The sequence below is a fragment of the Crinia signifera genome, chromosome 8 (assembly GCF_055691185.1).
Source record: "Crinia signifera chromosome 8, ASM5569118v1, whole genome shotgun sequence".
Classification (NCBI taxonomy): domain Eukaryota; kingdom Metazoa; phylum Chordata; class Amphibia; order Anura; family Myobatrachidae; genus Crinia; species Crinia signifera.
In genome coordinates, this window is record NC_139224.1 from 137,490,788 (window position 1) to 137,505,448 (window position 14,661).

The 14,661-nt window shown below is 42.4% G+C and overlaps 1 long non-coding RNA gene across 2 annotated transcripts in view; it reads right to left on the minus strand.

The window, feature by feature from the left end:
* Window positions 1-2,540: 2,540 nt before the first annotated feature.
* Window positions 2,541-14,661, minus strand: part of LOC146027112 (uncharacterized) — a 46,202-nt gene continuing 34,081 nt past the window's right edge. For both annotated transcript variants that reach the window (XR_014454677.1, XR_014454678.1), the window contains 2 exons: window positions 4,059-4,244; window positions 2,541-2,670 (listed from right to left, as the gene is read on the minus strand). This is a non-coding gene — a long non-coding RNA (uncharacterized LOC146027112). The remainder of the gene's footprint in view (window positions 2,671-4,058; window positions 4,245-14,661) is intronic.

A 14,661-nucleotide genomic window follows, 5' to 3' on the forward strand; every position in this document is an offset into this window, starting at 1 on the left:
ATACAATAAGCGCTCAAAGGGTAACCATCAGATCGGAATCGGATCTAAAACATGCCAAAACGTGCCCAATTTACATAAAATCGGACGAAATTGCATCGACATTGATGGGACTGAGCAAAATCGTTCTGGTGTGTAACCAGCATTACCTTAAGTGACTACCCTCCACCATAGCGTCCTCCATGGGAACGGGTACATGCGACTTCTGGTCCGACTCTTACCAGGGGAAGATGACGTGAGACTGTTGCCGTGTGTTGGCAGGACAGCTGCTGTAAACAATATATAGTACGTGAACTAGCATATACAAGTGAAAGAGCAATAACTCGGGACAAAATATACCTAAAAACAGCAAAGTAATTATTATTTATAAACAATATATAGTACGTGAACTAGCATATACAAGTGAAAGAGCAATAACTCGGGTCACAATATACCTAAAAACAGCAAAGTAATTATTATTTATAAACAATATAAAATATTGCTGCTGTTACTATAACATGTAGGGGTTATCTTTACCGCTATTTTGTTAATTTAATTTTTTTTTATTTTTTTAAATAAAGTGATTGCTAAAATGTTGGTAACCAATTGCTCTCTTCTGGTAGCTGTATTTCGGCAAGGAGTACATGATTGGCGAAGACTGGTTCTCATTTGGAGTCATCCTGAACGAAATGATAACCGGAGGTCATGCTGCTCACTCAAGATTCTGCGCAACAGAATCTGCCGCCATGGACCTTATTAACATGGTAAATATGATATTACATTTATAAATTATTAATATAAATGATGTAATTGGTTGTATATAACTTTATAAGATGTTGGATGTAAGTAACCATTAGTCACTGTGTTATAGGATCAATCTGTTCAGTCCTCTGATCTCTATTGAAAACCAGAGTATCTGATCTACTCTACTGTCCAATTACTGCTACAAGTAAACTCTGCACTCTAACAGCCGGCCACTATTACTGACTACAGATGTGTCCTGCTACAGCTTTGCTGCGTAGAGCAGCTTGCTGTAGTGGGAGTGCAGGCTCCCATAAAGCAGCAGGGTGCATGTACCCGCACCAGCCAGCTCCTATATAAGTGTATGCATAGCGGGAGTGTACACATACCATATGCCCCGCTATGCCACGCATTGTGCAGCAGTGAATAAAGATTGTGGCTTTATGGAAAATAGCTGAATCTTTTCTCTGGCGACGGCTGACGCAGCTGTTAGCTATGCTATAACTATTGACAGATAAGTAAAAGATCTACATGGGTGTTTTTTTATTGAGAGGTGACTTTTCTGCATTTTATAAATAGGATTAATAAATATAAAGAGCATCACAATGGAGTACATAGTCAACTAAAGCCCTGTACACATGGGGAGACTTGAGTCCTGTGCTGCTTAGGCACAGATGGCTCAGCACACATCGCTGCACACATGGGAATTACCTGCTATATGTGCTGAGCAATCTGTGCTGAGCAGTGTTTGCCTATGCGGACTGGTAATGTAAGCAGGATAGAACGTGCATGCACTGTCTATATTTGTGGGCGATAGTGATGTGCAGGGCTGCGAACCACAATAGCTGTAGGGTGTACAAAGGGAGCGATCCGAGCTTCATTTCTAAGTGTCCTAGACAGATCGCTTAGAAATAGGGCATAAATCGCCCGTGTGTTTGCCCCTCACCTGCATCATCCCACTGGTTTCTCTGCAGTCATTCCTGTTAGACAGACAATAATCAGATAAGTAACGTTAGACTATTGTATAGTGACAATATAACAATGTACAGATATGTTTCTATCAAACACCAATACATATATTTCTAGTGATAACAGGTATAGAAAGTTCTGGCCGAGTCCACTTAGTGCCCCATGCCTATGTGATATGTTGTGTATATCTATAAGATGTATGTAAGTAATGCATGTAGTCTTATTTACAAATGTCTATACAATTGCCAAGCAAGACCTGAGCAGCCATTGTTACACAGACACATCAGCATTAAGGCCCATAGACACTGGGCGACTTTAAGCTGAAAGTCGCTCAAAAAAGCAGGTTTGAGCGGCGTTCAGCTCAAAGCCGCCCAGTGTGTATGCCCGGCGATAAGTGGTGAGCTCTGCTGCACGCTCCCGCATCATCGCCAGGAAAGCCGTTAATCTGCTGCTATTACAAGCAGATGAGCGGCTTTGAGGACGGCTTTGCATAGCTCTGCACTATGCAAAGCCGTCCTCCCCCGCCGGGCAGGGGGAAAGCCGCTCAGTGTGTATGCACTGAGCGGCTTTCCCCCTCAGCGATGATAGCGATCATCACTGTGCACACACACACTGGGCATAATAGCCCAGTGCGTATGGACCTTTAGGACACATATGACAGGAAATGGCAGAATGGTTACATGTTCTTGGAATGGGGAATGTAATGTGAGACACACAACAGATCCCAGATAGAATGTCAGTAGTAACATACTGTAGCCATGGAGAAATCCCTTTATATTCTTCTGTGCCGGCAGCAGAAATGTTTGTACAATGATTGTATTGAGCAACTGTGCTGAATAATTACATCCAAATACCTTTTTCAGCTTGTCAATAACCATCTGGGCCAAGAACCAGGAGTTACTGACAGCATTCGCCACCACCCCTTCTTCCAGCACATTGACTGGGTCGCCATGGAATCCCTTGGGATGGAGCCCCCATACTTCCCTGTAAGTATAAAACAGAACTTCCATGAGCTACTCATTGCTGGTCAGCAGATAATGTATAAGTGCCAAACACATACTTGGGGTGTGGATTAAGGGATCGGCTCTGTCTATATAGACAGCCATTATGTCAGCATGCAATAGGCTGACAGGGCCACTAATTAGGCAGTGTCTAGGATAGACAGGGTGAAATGTTTAACTGACAAATTGTCAAGTTTTAGTCATTTTAGCCCTACTCCACCCCCTAATGCCTAACCCTAACTATCCACCCCAGTGTCTAAGCCTAACTCTCCCCTTCTGCAGCCTGACCCTGACCTTAATCCTAACTGCCCCCTAGTACCTAACCCTAACTGTCCTCTTCTGCAGACTAACCCTGACCTTAATCCTAACACTACCTGAGAGAGCTCAATAAGATTTGGCACATGATGTGCCTTTTTATACACACGAATTATATGGGATTTATCACACACAATCTCGGAGATCTGCAGGCAGGGGGTGTATGAATTGAAAAATACTATTCAAAAGATCAGGTGGCTGCTGATTGGCTGAAAGAGATCTCTCAGCCAAACAGTGGCCACCCAGTCTTTTGAATAGGATTTTTCAATTCTCCTCGCCACCTGCCGCACCCTGGATGTCCTGCTGACTGCTGCACATAAGATGTATTTAATGTGCAGCCCGTCCGAGCTCTGATCCGATGCGCACGGGACTGCGCATCGGATCCGATAGGATGTCACAGACAATCTGCTGGATCCTCTGGCCCAAATCGCGTAGCGTATGAGGGCCTTAACAGTGTAAAGTTCCCTAAAGTTATTCTTGTGCTCAGGGTTACATAAAGATCACTGACAAAGACACATTTTTAGTTTTCTTTCTAGCAGGGGACACACAAGTAGAAAGGACATAATTACTATGTTACCAATACTTTCTTATTGTCCCAGATGTGAGCTCCGTTACATCTTCTGACATTTTTCTAATATAATTGATAATCCTGCGCCTCATAATAAGCTGACAAGGAGACAAAGTGGACTATAGAGCACAGGTTACACTTTCCATAGTGAGCTTCTGGAATGTCATTTTCCTCTCTGCACTTCTAGAGTATATAGATATCTCTTGATAGCACAGAGTAGATGAACACCTATAATTGCACCATAGCGACCTCACATCTACTGCAATGCTGTGCTTATATATATATATATATATATATATATATATATATATCCACAGAATCGGGCGGCACTCACGGAAATAATGAGAAGGACACGCAAGGTGCGCTTAACGATTCAATCTTCACAGATTTTCATCAGAAGCGATACAAACATGCAATAAACAAGAATAAATACCTTCACCAGCCCCGTGTTAGCACAGTCCGCGCCTACAGCCCGCGTTTATGCTCACCTGCATGCTGACTCGTCGCACGTCGGATGACGTCACGGGTATCCGGTTGCTAAGGAACAGCCGGTTGCTTGCATACCACAAGTCGCAGCCACTTCCTGCTTCCAGCATCCCGCACTATCCAATCAGAGGCACGGTGTAGCCATAGTGATGGCGTTAGCTTCCCGCAGTTGCATAGAGGCCGCAGCACTGTGAGAGACAAAAAAACTTATAATTACATGTTTTAGGCAAAGATGGAATAATCTAAACATGAGAAGTGAAAAAACGGCAAAAATTAATAAGACATGTTAAGCAAATAGGCACTGTCAGCAAAGAGAAACTTTTATAAAGGCAAAGTGGAGTTAGAGAAAACAATTCAAATTCAATTGCTCATTCAGCCCAAACGCGCTGATAGTGTTCAACATGTATGTCCATCGGGCCTCCTTTTGAAGAAGTGCCTTGGCTCTATCACCCCCAAGAATGTTGAATGGCACATGGTTGAATGGCACAAACAAGAAGTTTGCTAAATGCCTCTGTCTGTCTTATGTCCTCTACCAGTCCTATGGTAGATGTAATAATCACTGATATACACTTTTACTTCTTATTTCTGTAGGCATTCTTTCCACCCTCTGCCTCCAGTAATAACCATCTAGAACTAATGGAGGCAGAAGAGGCCAATTACCCACCAATTACAGCGGCGGAGCAGGCAAATTTTACGGGTTTCTCGTCAATTACCTCCAGCTGGAGAAACTTCCCAAATCCACCTGGTCTAAGTTCATCTAGTGAGGCAGAGGCACTGCTGGATGCGACCATGCCTGGTTCTGCATGTAAGTACATTATATCTTCATTTTTCTTATTATTTTTAACCATGTTTGATTGAAGACTTCAACTTTAAATGGGGGCATGATAAAGAAAGTAAAAGGGAGCTAGATCTGGGTATAGCAGTATTATAATAACCAATAATACATGTTCAGAATGGAAAGTTGTACACTAAAGGGGCGTACACCCGGGGAGATTTCAGGTCATTCTCTCAGTGATCTCACTAGAAAATGCCCCTACATTTGCTGGTGAATTTGTTCCAGCACTACATTATGTATGCGGCATGTAATATACATAGATGGTATGTACAGCAAAAGGATTAATCAGTGCATTGGAATACATGTATGATAGTAGTAATGCAGAGAACTCAGTGTACATATATCCCTATGGAGCGAAGGAGAAATAAACTAAGTTCTCTGCATTACTACTATCCTGTAGGGTGGGGGAATTCTGTGATTCTCTTGCCTTGTTTAGCCCCTCCGTTGCCTGAACTAGCCCCTCCCTTGCCTGAACTAGCCCCTCCCTTGCCTGAACTAGCCCCACCCTTGCAAGCACTTGTAATGGACCAATAAGGTCCAAATGGACCAATCATTTGAGCAACTTGGCACTTTTGTGTACCACATATTTATTTCCTACCTGCTATTCATTATGATCACCCTGGGCCTGATTCAGACCTGATCTCTATGCAGTGTACACTCGCTGCCTCGTGAAAGGGTAAGCACCACCCCAACTAACACGCTGGGCATTCCAATGGTACCTCCATCCAGGTGTCTCTGATCTACGAGCGCTGGAGAAATCATTCGATGGTTGCCGACCATCGAGTGATTTCACCCCGGCAGCGAACGGATTATTATGCATATCATCCATTCTCAGCCGTACCGGGGATCGTGGCGTGCAGTGTGTGTGTGTGGGGGGGAGCACGGCAGGCACTGCGGACAAAGTTTGGTCCACACGCAACGCTGTGAAATTCATCTCATGGGACCAGAATAAGGTCTTTACTGAGAACCTGTAAAAGAAAGATCCGTAAGCAGGGAAGAGATTTTGCGACCTCTCTGTAACTAAAGATACTCAGTCTGTACCCCTTCAGTCTCATTTACATATTATGCGGGAGATTCTCTAAGCGAAAAATGCGGTAAAAACCCCGTTATCTGAGATTTTACCGCATTTTGGGATGCTGTAAGCATCCCCCGCCGGGTTACCGCGGCGGGGGGCATCGCCAGAAAAATCTGGCGATGCCCCATAGAAGCCAATGGACTTCTATCACAACCCTCCGTCGCCCCGCGCTGACCCCCCGCCGCCCCGCATCGCCCCCTCACCTGTGTCCGGGCAGCACAGCGCAGTGCTGCCCGGACCTGTGACCTCCTCCCTGCACTGATCCTCTTCCGGGTGCAGGGAGGAGGAGAGCCCGGCGCTGCCGGGTGTAGGAGGAAGGGGAGAGCCGCCGGGACCTGCTGGGACCCGGCGACTCTCACTGCAAAGGACAGCTCTTAACGCAAGAGCTGTCCTTTGCCTTAATTATCGCATATGTTACAGCATATGCGATAATTAAATATGCAATGGGCGGCAAAGAGGGGCGGAGATTCTTAGAGAATCTCCCCCTATATCCTGTAAATGCAGCCAGCCAACAATTACTTACAAACACTCTGTCCTATCCACCATTTCCCATTAAGATGTGGCCCCTCCCCATAGAACCCCCTGATGTGCAGGTCCAGGTGCTTACTCTACAGATGAGCGCATTACTGCAAACAGAAGCGTCACAAAGCAGCTTATGCTCTGCAGTCCCGTAATGTTACATTCTAGTAACTTATCCAAGTGTCTATAGATTTCATCGTGGAAACAAAGATTTATATTATGCTATATTGTATCTTGTTATAAATGTGACCAGATTGCACATGGTGTAATAGGTACAATGCACTTTTGCTATCATATAGAACATCAGCTGAAATACAGAAGGTAAGAGGATGGATGTCAACAGGTAAGATTTGAAGGAGTGTGATCTACAGTGGCAAAGGCTACACACCGGTCAGGTAGTATGAGACCTTTGTATTTGGTGGTGACGCTGGTAAGAGCAGTTTGGGAATAGGATGCAGGAGGCAGAAAGCAGGTGGTGGTGGCAAAGAAAGGAGAGGAATGGGATGAAGAAAGCAGGCGGTGGCAGCAAAGAGAGGAGGTGACAGGGAATGAGATGCAGAATATAGGCGGTGGCAGCATAGAAAGGAGAGGAGAGGATGGGGAATGAGACGCATTAAGCAGGCGGTGGCAGTAAATAGAGGAGAAGAGGTGACAGAATGGGATGAAAAATGCAGGCGGTGGCAGTAGAGAGAAGAGAGGAAGTTAAGGAAGAGATGAAGCAGGCGGTGGCAGAAAAAAGTTGAAATTTACATTTGAAAAAAATTTTAAGCATATAAATTATAAGAAATTATAGTGAAAAGATATAGTAGAGTGAGATATATGGTGAGATATAGAGTGAATAAATAAATAAATATATAGTGGATGAATAGATAGATAGGGGAATGCAATAAAGAAAGCAGGCGGTGGAGGTTGAGAGAAGAGAGGAGGTGACGGAAGAGATGAAGCAGGCGGTGGCAGCAAAACAATTTTAAGCATATAAATTATAAGAAATTATAGTGAAAAGATATAGTAAAGTGAGATATAGAGTGAATAAATAAATATATAGTGAATGAATAGATAGATAGGGGAATGCAATAAAGAAAGTAGGAGGTGGAGGTTGAGAGAAGAGAGGAGGTGACGGAAGAGATGAAGCAGGCGGTGGCAGCAAAAATTTTTTAATCATATCAATTATAAGAAATTATAGTGAAAAGATATAGTAGAGTGAGATATATAGTGAGATATAGAGTGAATAAATAGATAGTTGATGAATAGATAGATAGGGGAATGCGATAAAGAAAGCAGGCGGTGGAGGTTGAGAGAAGAGAGGAGGTGACGGAAGAGATGAAGCAGGCGGTGGCAGTAAAAAATATTTTAAGCATATAAGTTATAAGAAATTATAGTGAAAAGATATAGTAGAGTGAGATATAGAGTGAATAAATAAATATATAGTGAATGAATAGATAGATAGGGGAATGCAATAAAGAAAACAGGCGGTGGAGGTTGAGAGAAGAGAGGAGGTGTCGGAAGAGATGAAGCAGGCGGTGGCAGCAAAACATTTTTAAGCATATAAATTATAAGAAATTATAGTGAAAAGATATAGTAGAGTGAGATATAGAGTGAATAAATAAATATACAGTGGATAAATAGATTGATAGGGGAATGCAATAAAGAAAGCAGGCGGTGGAGGTTGAGAGAAGAGAGGAGGTGACGGAAAAGATGAAGCAGGCGGTGGCAGCAAAAAAATGTTTTAAGTATATAAGTTATAAGAAATTATAGTGAAAAGATATAGTAGTGTGAGATATATAGTGAGATATAGAGTGAATAAATAAATATATAGTGAATGAATAGATAGATAGGGGAATGCAATAAAGAAAGCAGGCGGTGGAGGTTGAGAGAAGAGAGGAGGTGACGGAAGAGATGAAGCAGGCGGTGGCAGCAAAAAAAACATTTTAAGCATATAAATTATAAGAAATTATAGTGAAAAGATATAGTAGTGTGAGATATATAGTGAGATATAGATTGAATAAATAGATAGTTGATGAATAGATAGATAGGGGAATGCGATAAAGAAAGCAGGCGGTGGAGGTTGAGAGAAGAGAGGTGGTGACGGAAGAGATGAAGCAGGCGGTGGCAGCAAAAAACATTTTAAGCATATAAGTTATAAGAAATTATAGTGAAAAGATATAGTAGAGTGAGATATAGAGTGAATAAATAAATATATAGTGAATGAATAGATAGATAGGGGAATGCAATAAAGAAAACAGGCAGTGGAGGTTGAGAGAAGAGAGGAGGTGTCGGAAGAGATGAAGCAGGCGGTGGCAGCAAAACATTTTTAAGCATATAAATTATAAGAAATTATAGTGAAAAGATATAGTAGAGTGAGATATAGAGTGAATAAATAAATATACAGTGGATAAATAGATTGATAGGGGAATGCAATAAAGAAAGCAGGCAGTGGAGGTTGAGAGAAGAGAGGAGGTGACGGAAAAGATGAAGCAGGCGGTGGCAGCAAAAAAATGTTTTAAGTATATAAGTTATAAGAAATTATAGTGAAAAGATATAGTAGAGTGAGATATATAGTGAGATATAGAGTGAATAAATAAATATACAGTGGATAAATAGATTGATAGGGGAATGCAATAAAGAAAGCAGGTGGTGGAGGTTGAGAGAAGAGAGTAGGTGACGGAAAAGATGAAGCAGGCGGTGGCAGCAAAAAAAATTTAAGCATATAAATTATAAGAAATTATAGTGAAAAGATATAGTAAAGTGAGATATATAGTGAGATATATGGCCAAATGTAATATGGTGAGAGTTTCAGAAAGTGAGAGATTTTGGGAGAGTTTTCCCCCTGTTTTTTAAAGCAGCAATCAACTACATGGCAAAATCAACCTGGTTTTGCAGTGTAATTGATTGCTGCTTTAAAAAAAGGGGGAAAACTCTCCCAAAATCTCTCACTTTCTGAAACTCTCACCGTATTACATTTGGCCAAGAGAGTGAATAAATAAATATATAGTGGATGAATAGATAGATAGGGCAATGCGATAAAGAAAGCAGGCGGTGGAGGTTGAGAGAAGAGAGGAGGTGACGGAAGAGATGAAGCAGGCGGTGGCAGCATAAAAATTTTTTAAGCATATGTTATAAGAAATTATAGTCAAAAGATATAATAGAGTGAGATATATAGTGAGATATAGAGTGAATAAATAAATATATAGTGGATGAATAGATAGATAGGGGAATGCAATAAAGAAAGAAGGCGGTCGAGGTTGAGAGAAGGGAGGAGGTGACGGAAGAGATGAAGCAGGCGGTGGCAGCAAAAAAATTTGAAGCATATAAATTATAAGAAATTATAGTGAAAAGATATAGTAGAGTGAGATATAGAGTGAATAAATAAATATATAGTGAATGAATAGATAGATAGGGGAATGCAATAAAGAAAACAGGCGGTGGAGGTTGAGAGAAGAGAGGAGGTGTCGGAAGAGATGAAGCAGGCGGTGGCAGCAAAACATTTTTAAGCATATAAATTATAAGAAATTATAGTGAAAAGATATAGTAGAGTGAGATATAGAGTGAATAAATAAATATACAGTGGATAAATAGATTGATAGGGGAATGCAATAAAGAAAGCAGGCGGTGGAGGTTGAGAGAAGAGAGGAGGTGACGGAAAAGATGAAGCAGGCGGTGGCAGCAAAAAAATGTTTTAAGTATATAAGTTATAAGAAATTATAGTGAAAAGATATAGTAGTGTGAGATATATAGTGAGATATAGAGTGAATAAATAAATATATAGTGAATGAATAGATAGATAGGGGAATGCAATAAAGAAAGCAGGCGGTGGAGGTTGAGAGAAGAGAGGAGGTGACGGAAGAGATGAAGCAGGCGGTGGCAGCAAAAAAAACATTTTAAGCATATAAATTATAAGAAATTATAGTGAAAAGATATAGTAGTGTGAGATATATAGTGAGATATAGATTGAATAAATAGATAGTTGATGAATAGATAGATAGGGGAATGCGATAAAGAAAGCAGGCGGTGGAGGTTGAGAGAAGAGAGGTGGTGACGGAAGAGATGAAGCAGGCGGTGGCAGCAAAAAACATTTTAAGCATATAAGTTATAAGAAATTATAGTGAAAAGATATAGTAGAGTGAGATATAGAGTGAATAAATAAATATATAGTGAATGAATAGATAGATAGGGGAATGCAATAAAGAAAACAGGCAGTGGAGGTTGAGAGAAGAGAGGAGGTGTCGGAAGAGATGAAGCAGGCGGTGGCAGCAAAACATTTTTAAGCATATAAATTATAAGAAATTATAGTGAAAAGATATAGTAGAGTGAGATATAGAGTGAATAAATAAATATACAGTGGATAAATAGATTGATAGGGGAATGCAATAAAGAAAGCAGGCAGTGGAGGTTGAGAGAAGAGAGGAGGTGACGGAAAAGATGAAGCAGGCGGTGGCAGCAAAAAAATGTTTTAAGTATATAAGTTATAAGAAATTATAGTGAAAAGATATAGTAGAGTGAGATATATAGTGAGATATAGAGTGAATAAATAAATATACAGTGGATAAATAGATTGATAGGGGAATGCAATAAAGAAAGCAGGTGGTGGAGGTTGAGAGAAGAGAGTAGGTGACGGAAAAGATGAAGCAGGCGGTGGCAGCAAAAAAAATTTAAGCATATAAATTATAAGAAATTATAGTGAAAAGATATAGTAAAGTGAGATATATAGTGAGATATATGGCCAAATGTAATATGGTGAGAGTTTCAGAAAGTGAGAGATTTTGGGAGAGTTTTCCCCCTGTTTTTTAAAGCAGCAATCAACTACATGGCAAAATCAACCTGGTTTTGCAGTGTAATTGATTGCTGCTTTAAAAAAAGGGGGAAAACTCTCCCAAAATCTCTCACTTTCTGAAACTCTCACCGTATTACATTTGGCCAAGAGAGTGAATAAATAAATATATAGTGGATGAATAGATAGATAGGGCAATGCGATAAAGAAAGCAGGCGGTGGAGGTTGAGAGAAGAGAGGAGGTGACGGAAGAGATGAAGCAGGCGGTGGCAGCATAAAAATTTTTTAAGCATATGTTATAAGAAATTATAGTCAAAAGATAAAATAGAGTGAGATATATAGTGAGATATAGAGTGAATAAATAAATATATAGTGGATGAATAGATAGATAGGGGAATGCAATAAAGAAAGAAGGCGGTCGAGGTTGAGAGAAGGGAGGAGGTGACGGAAGAGATGAAGCAGGCGGTGGCAGCAAAAAAATTTGAAGCATATAAATTATAAGAAATTATAGTGAAAAGATATAGTAGAGTGAGATATATATAGTGAGATATAGAATGAATAAATAAATACATAGTGGATGAATAGATAGATCGGGGAATGCAATAAAGCAAGCAGGCGATGGAGGTTGAGCGAAGAGAGGAGGTGACGGAAGAGATGAAGCAGGCGGTGGCAGAAATTTTTTTTTTAAGCATATAAGTTATAAGAAATTATAGTGAAAAGATATAGTAGAGTGAGAGTGAGATATATATAGTGAGATATAGAGTGAATAAATAAATATATAGTGGATGAATAGATAGATAGGGGAATGCAATAAAGAAAGCAGGCGGTGGAGTTTGAGAGAAGAGAGGAGGTGACGGAAGAGATGAAGCAGGCGGTGGCAGCAAAACATTTTTTTTTTCAAGATTAAAATTTTATTGAAATTTTCAAACATGTCAAAACAGACATTATGATAAGGAATACATAATAAAGAGGGGGGAGGGGGAAGAAAAAAGAAAAGACAAGGGAGGGGGGAGTGGAGGGATGGGGAAGGGGAGGATAACAACACTGTAGATGAAGTAGGACATACAGTTTATAAGTAGGTACAGGCAGTGCTCGAAGTGGAAATTATGAAAGTGGGGGTATGGAAAGGGGGCGTGGCCACTGAAAAAGGGGGCATGTCTTTAAGTGTAGCATACCATACCCCTTATATACCACACTAGTAGGACCCCTTATACTATAGTATTTAGTACTAGTGCCCCTTGCACATTGTGCCACACTGTATGAGCCAAAATTCAAGGACAGCAAGGACAAATGGACAGAGTGACAGAAGAGAGAGACTGACAGCGGGAACACAGAGAGAAAGTGACAGGGACAGCCACATATGTATATTGGGCATCACCGTTTGTGGCAAATGTATAATGAGCATTACTGTGTTTGGCATATGCTCATTATAGATTTGCCACACACCATGATGCCCAATATACATTTGCCACACACCGTGATGCCAAATATACATTTGCCACACACCGTGATGCCCAATATACATTTGCTACACACAGTGATGCCCAATATACATTTGCTACACACAGTGATGCCCAATATACATTTGCTACACACCGTGATTCCCAATATACATTTGCTACACAGTGATGCCCAATATACATTTGCTACACACAGTGATGCCCAATATACATTTTCTACACTGTGATGCCCAATATACATTTGCTACACACCGTGATGCCCAATATACATTTGCTACACACAGTGATGCCCAATATACATTTGCTACACACAGTGATGCCCAATATACATTTGCTACACACAGTGATGCCCAATATACATTTGCTACACACCGTGATGCCCAATATACATTTGCTACACACCGTGATGCCCAATATACATTTGCTACACACATTGATACCCAATATACATTTGCTACACACCTTGATGCCCTATATACATTTGCCACACACCGTGATTCCTAATATACATTTGCTACACACCGTGATGCCCAATATACATTTGCCACACACTGTGATGGGTGAGAAGGAGGTTAAGCAGAGGAGAGGAGTAGTGGAAGTGGAAAATGTGGAGAGGAGGTAGGGGGAAGGGTAGGAGGTATGGAGGAGGAGGAGCGGAGAAGGGAGAGCCGTACAAGTGGGAGCTGTGTACCTCCTGATGCCAGCGGCAGACACCTCTGGCTGACGCTGTTAGGAGGCCGTGCACAGGGAGGGCAGAAAGGGGCTAGTAGGCAGCCAGACCATATAGAGTGGCAGGTGTGCACTGGGTGATGGGAAGGACACAGCAGACCAGGACGCAGCTTCCACTTCCCGGTAGCAGTGCAGACTTCCGCACAGGCTCCCGTCACCTGTCCCCATCACGCTGCCGGGCATCAGCTGCACTTCATCTTCTATATCCCCAGTAAGGCTCCCATCATCCTCCATGCGCGCTCCCAGCTGGGCTCCCTGTCAGTGCCTCGACCTAGATAACCACCGATAGGTTTGAAAGGTAAAAAGGGAGTCTAGAGGGTGTAGATCCAATTACCACTTCTCAATAAGTCCTGTGAATGTACAGGGGTGCAGAGGGGACTATAGCAAAATCTCAATGCCACTGGTCAGTGTCCCAGATATGCACCCTTTTGTGGGAGGCTGCTGTTCCAGACTGGCTGGGGGAAAGGTAGAAGTGTAAACAGTGCCTACTTCACCCTCTATAAAGAAAGTCAGTCACTGTGGGGTAAGGGCAGAGACCAGTGACAGTTCTCCCCGTGTAGCTCACCTCAGATATTGGTGTTCTTACTCCAGCTGCTTCAGGAGAGGGTAGGGAGCTGCAGAGGAGATGACCGTAGTAGGGTTAAAATCCAGCAAAGCCTCTGCCTCCTGTGGTGTGTCTGGGGTGAAGCAGGCAAGATGTCCGCCGCTGCAGACTGCGGGCCAAAGAGCTCTGCTGGATGGAGCCCCAGGGACTGTGAGGGCACCAGCTGGTGATCCGGAGCCTGTCCCCGCAGCCACCGTGTCCCAGGATCCCATACAGTATGGAAGGGGACCTCCGGCGGCCAAAACGAAACGTTTCCTGCGGATCCGGCAGGGGGACCGCAGAAATCTAGGCCCCGGCTTCAGGAGCACTGAAGGCCGCAACCTGCAAGAGCGACGGAAGCGCTCCCCGGCTCTGCAGCCCTTCAGTATTAGCATCGGTGAGGCTGGGCTGAGGTGAGGACTCGCTGAGGGTGTAGGGGAGACCAATTCTGAGGTTATAAAATCCGGAGCCTCGGGGAACTTCTCTCCTCCGACGCCAGGCCACGCCCTCATTCAATCTCCGGAGGCTTTTCGAAAAACAAAAAAATAGTGCCCGAAGTGAAGTGCCGGTATGCCATACCGTTGTATACCGGCCCACTTCGAGCACTGGGTACCGGTATAAAGATAATGCATTACA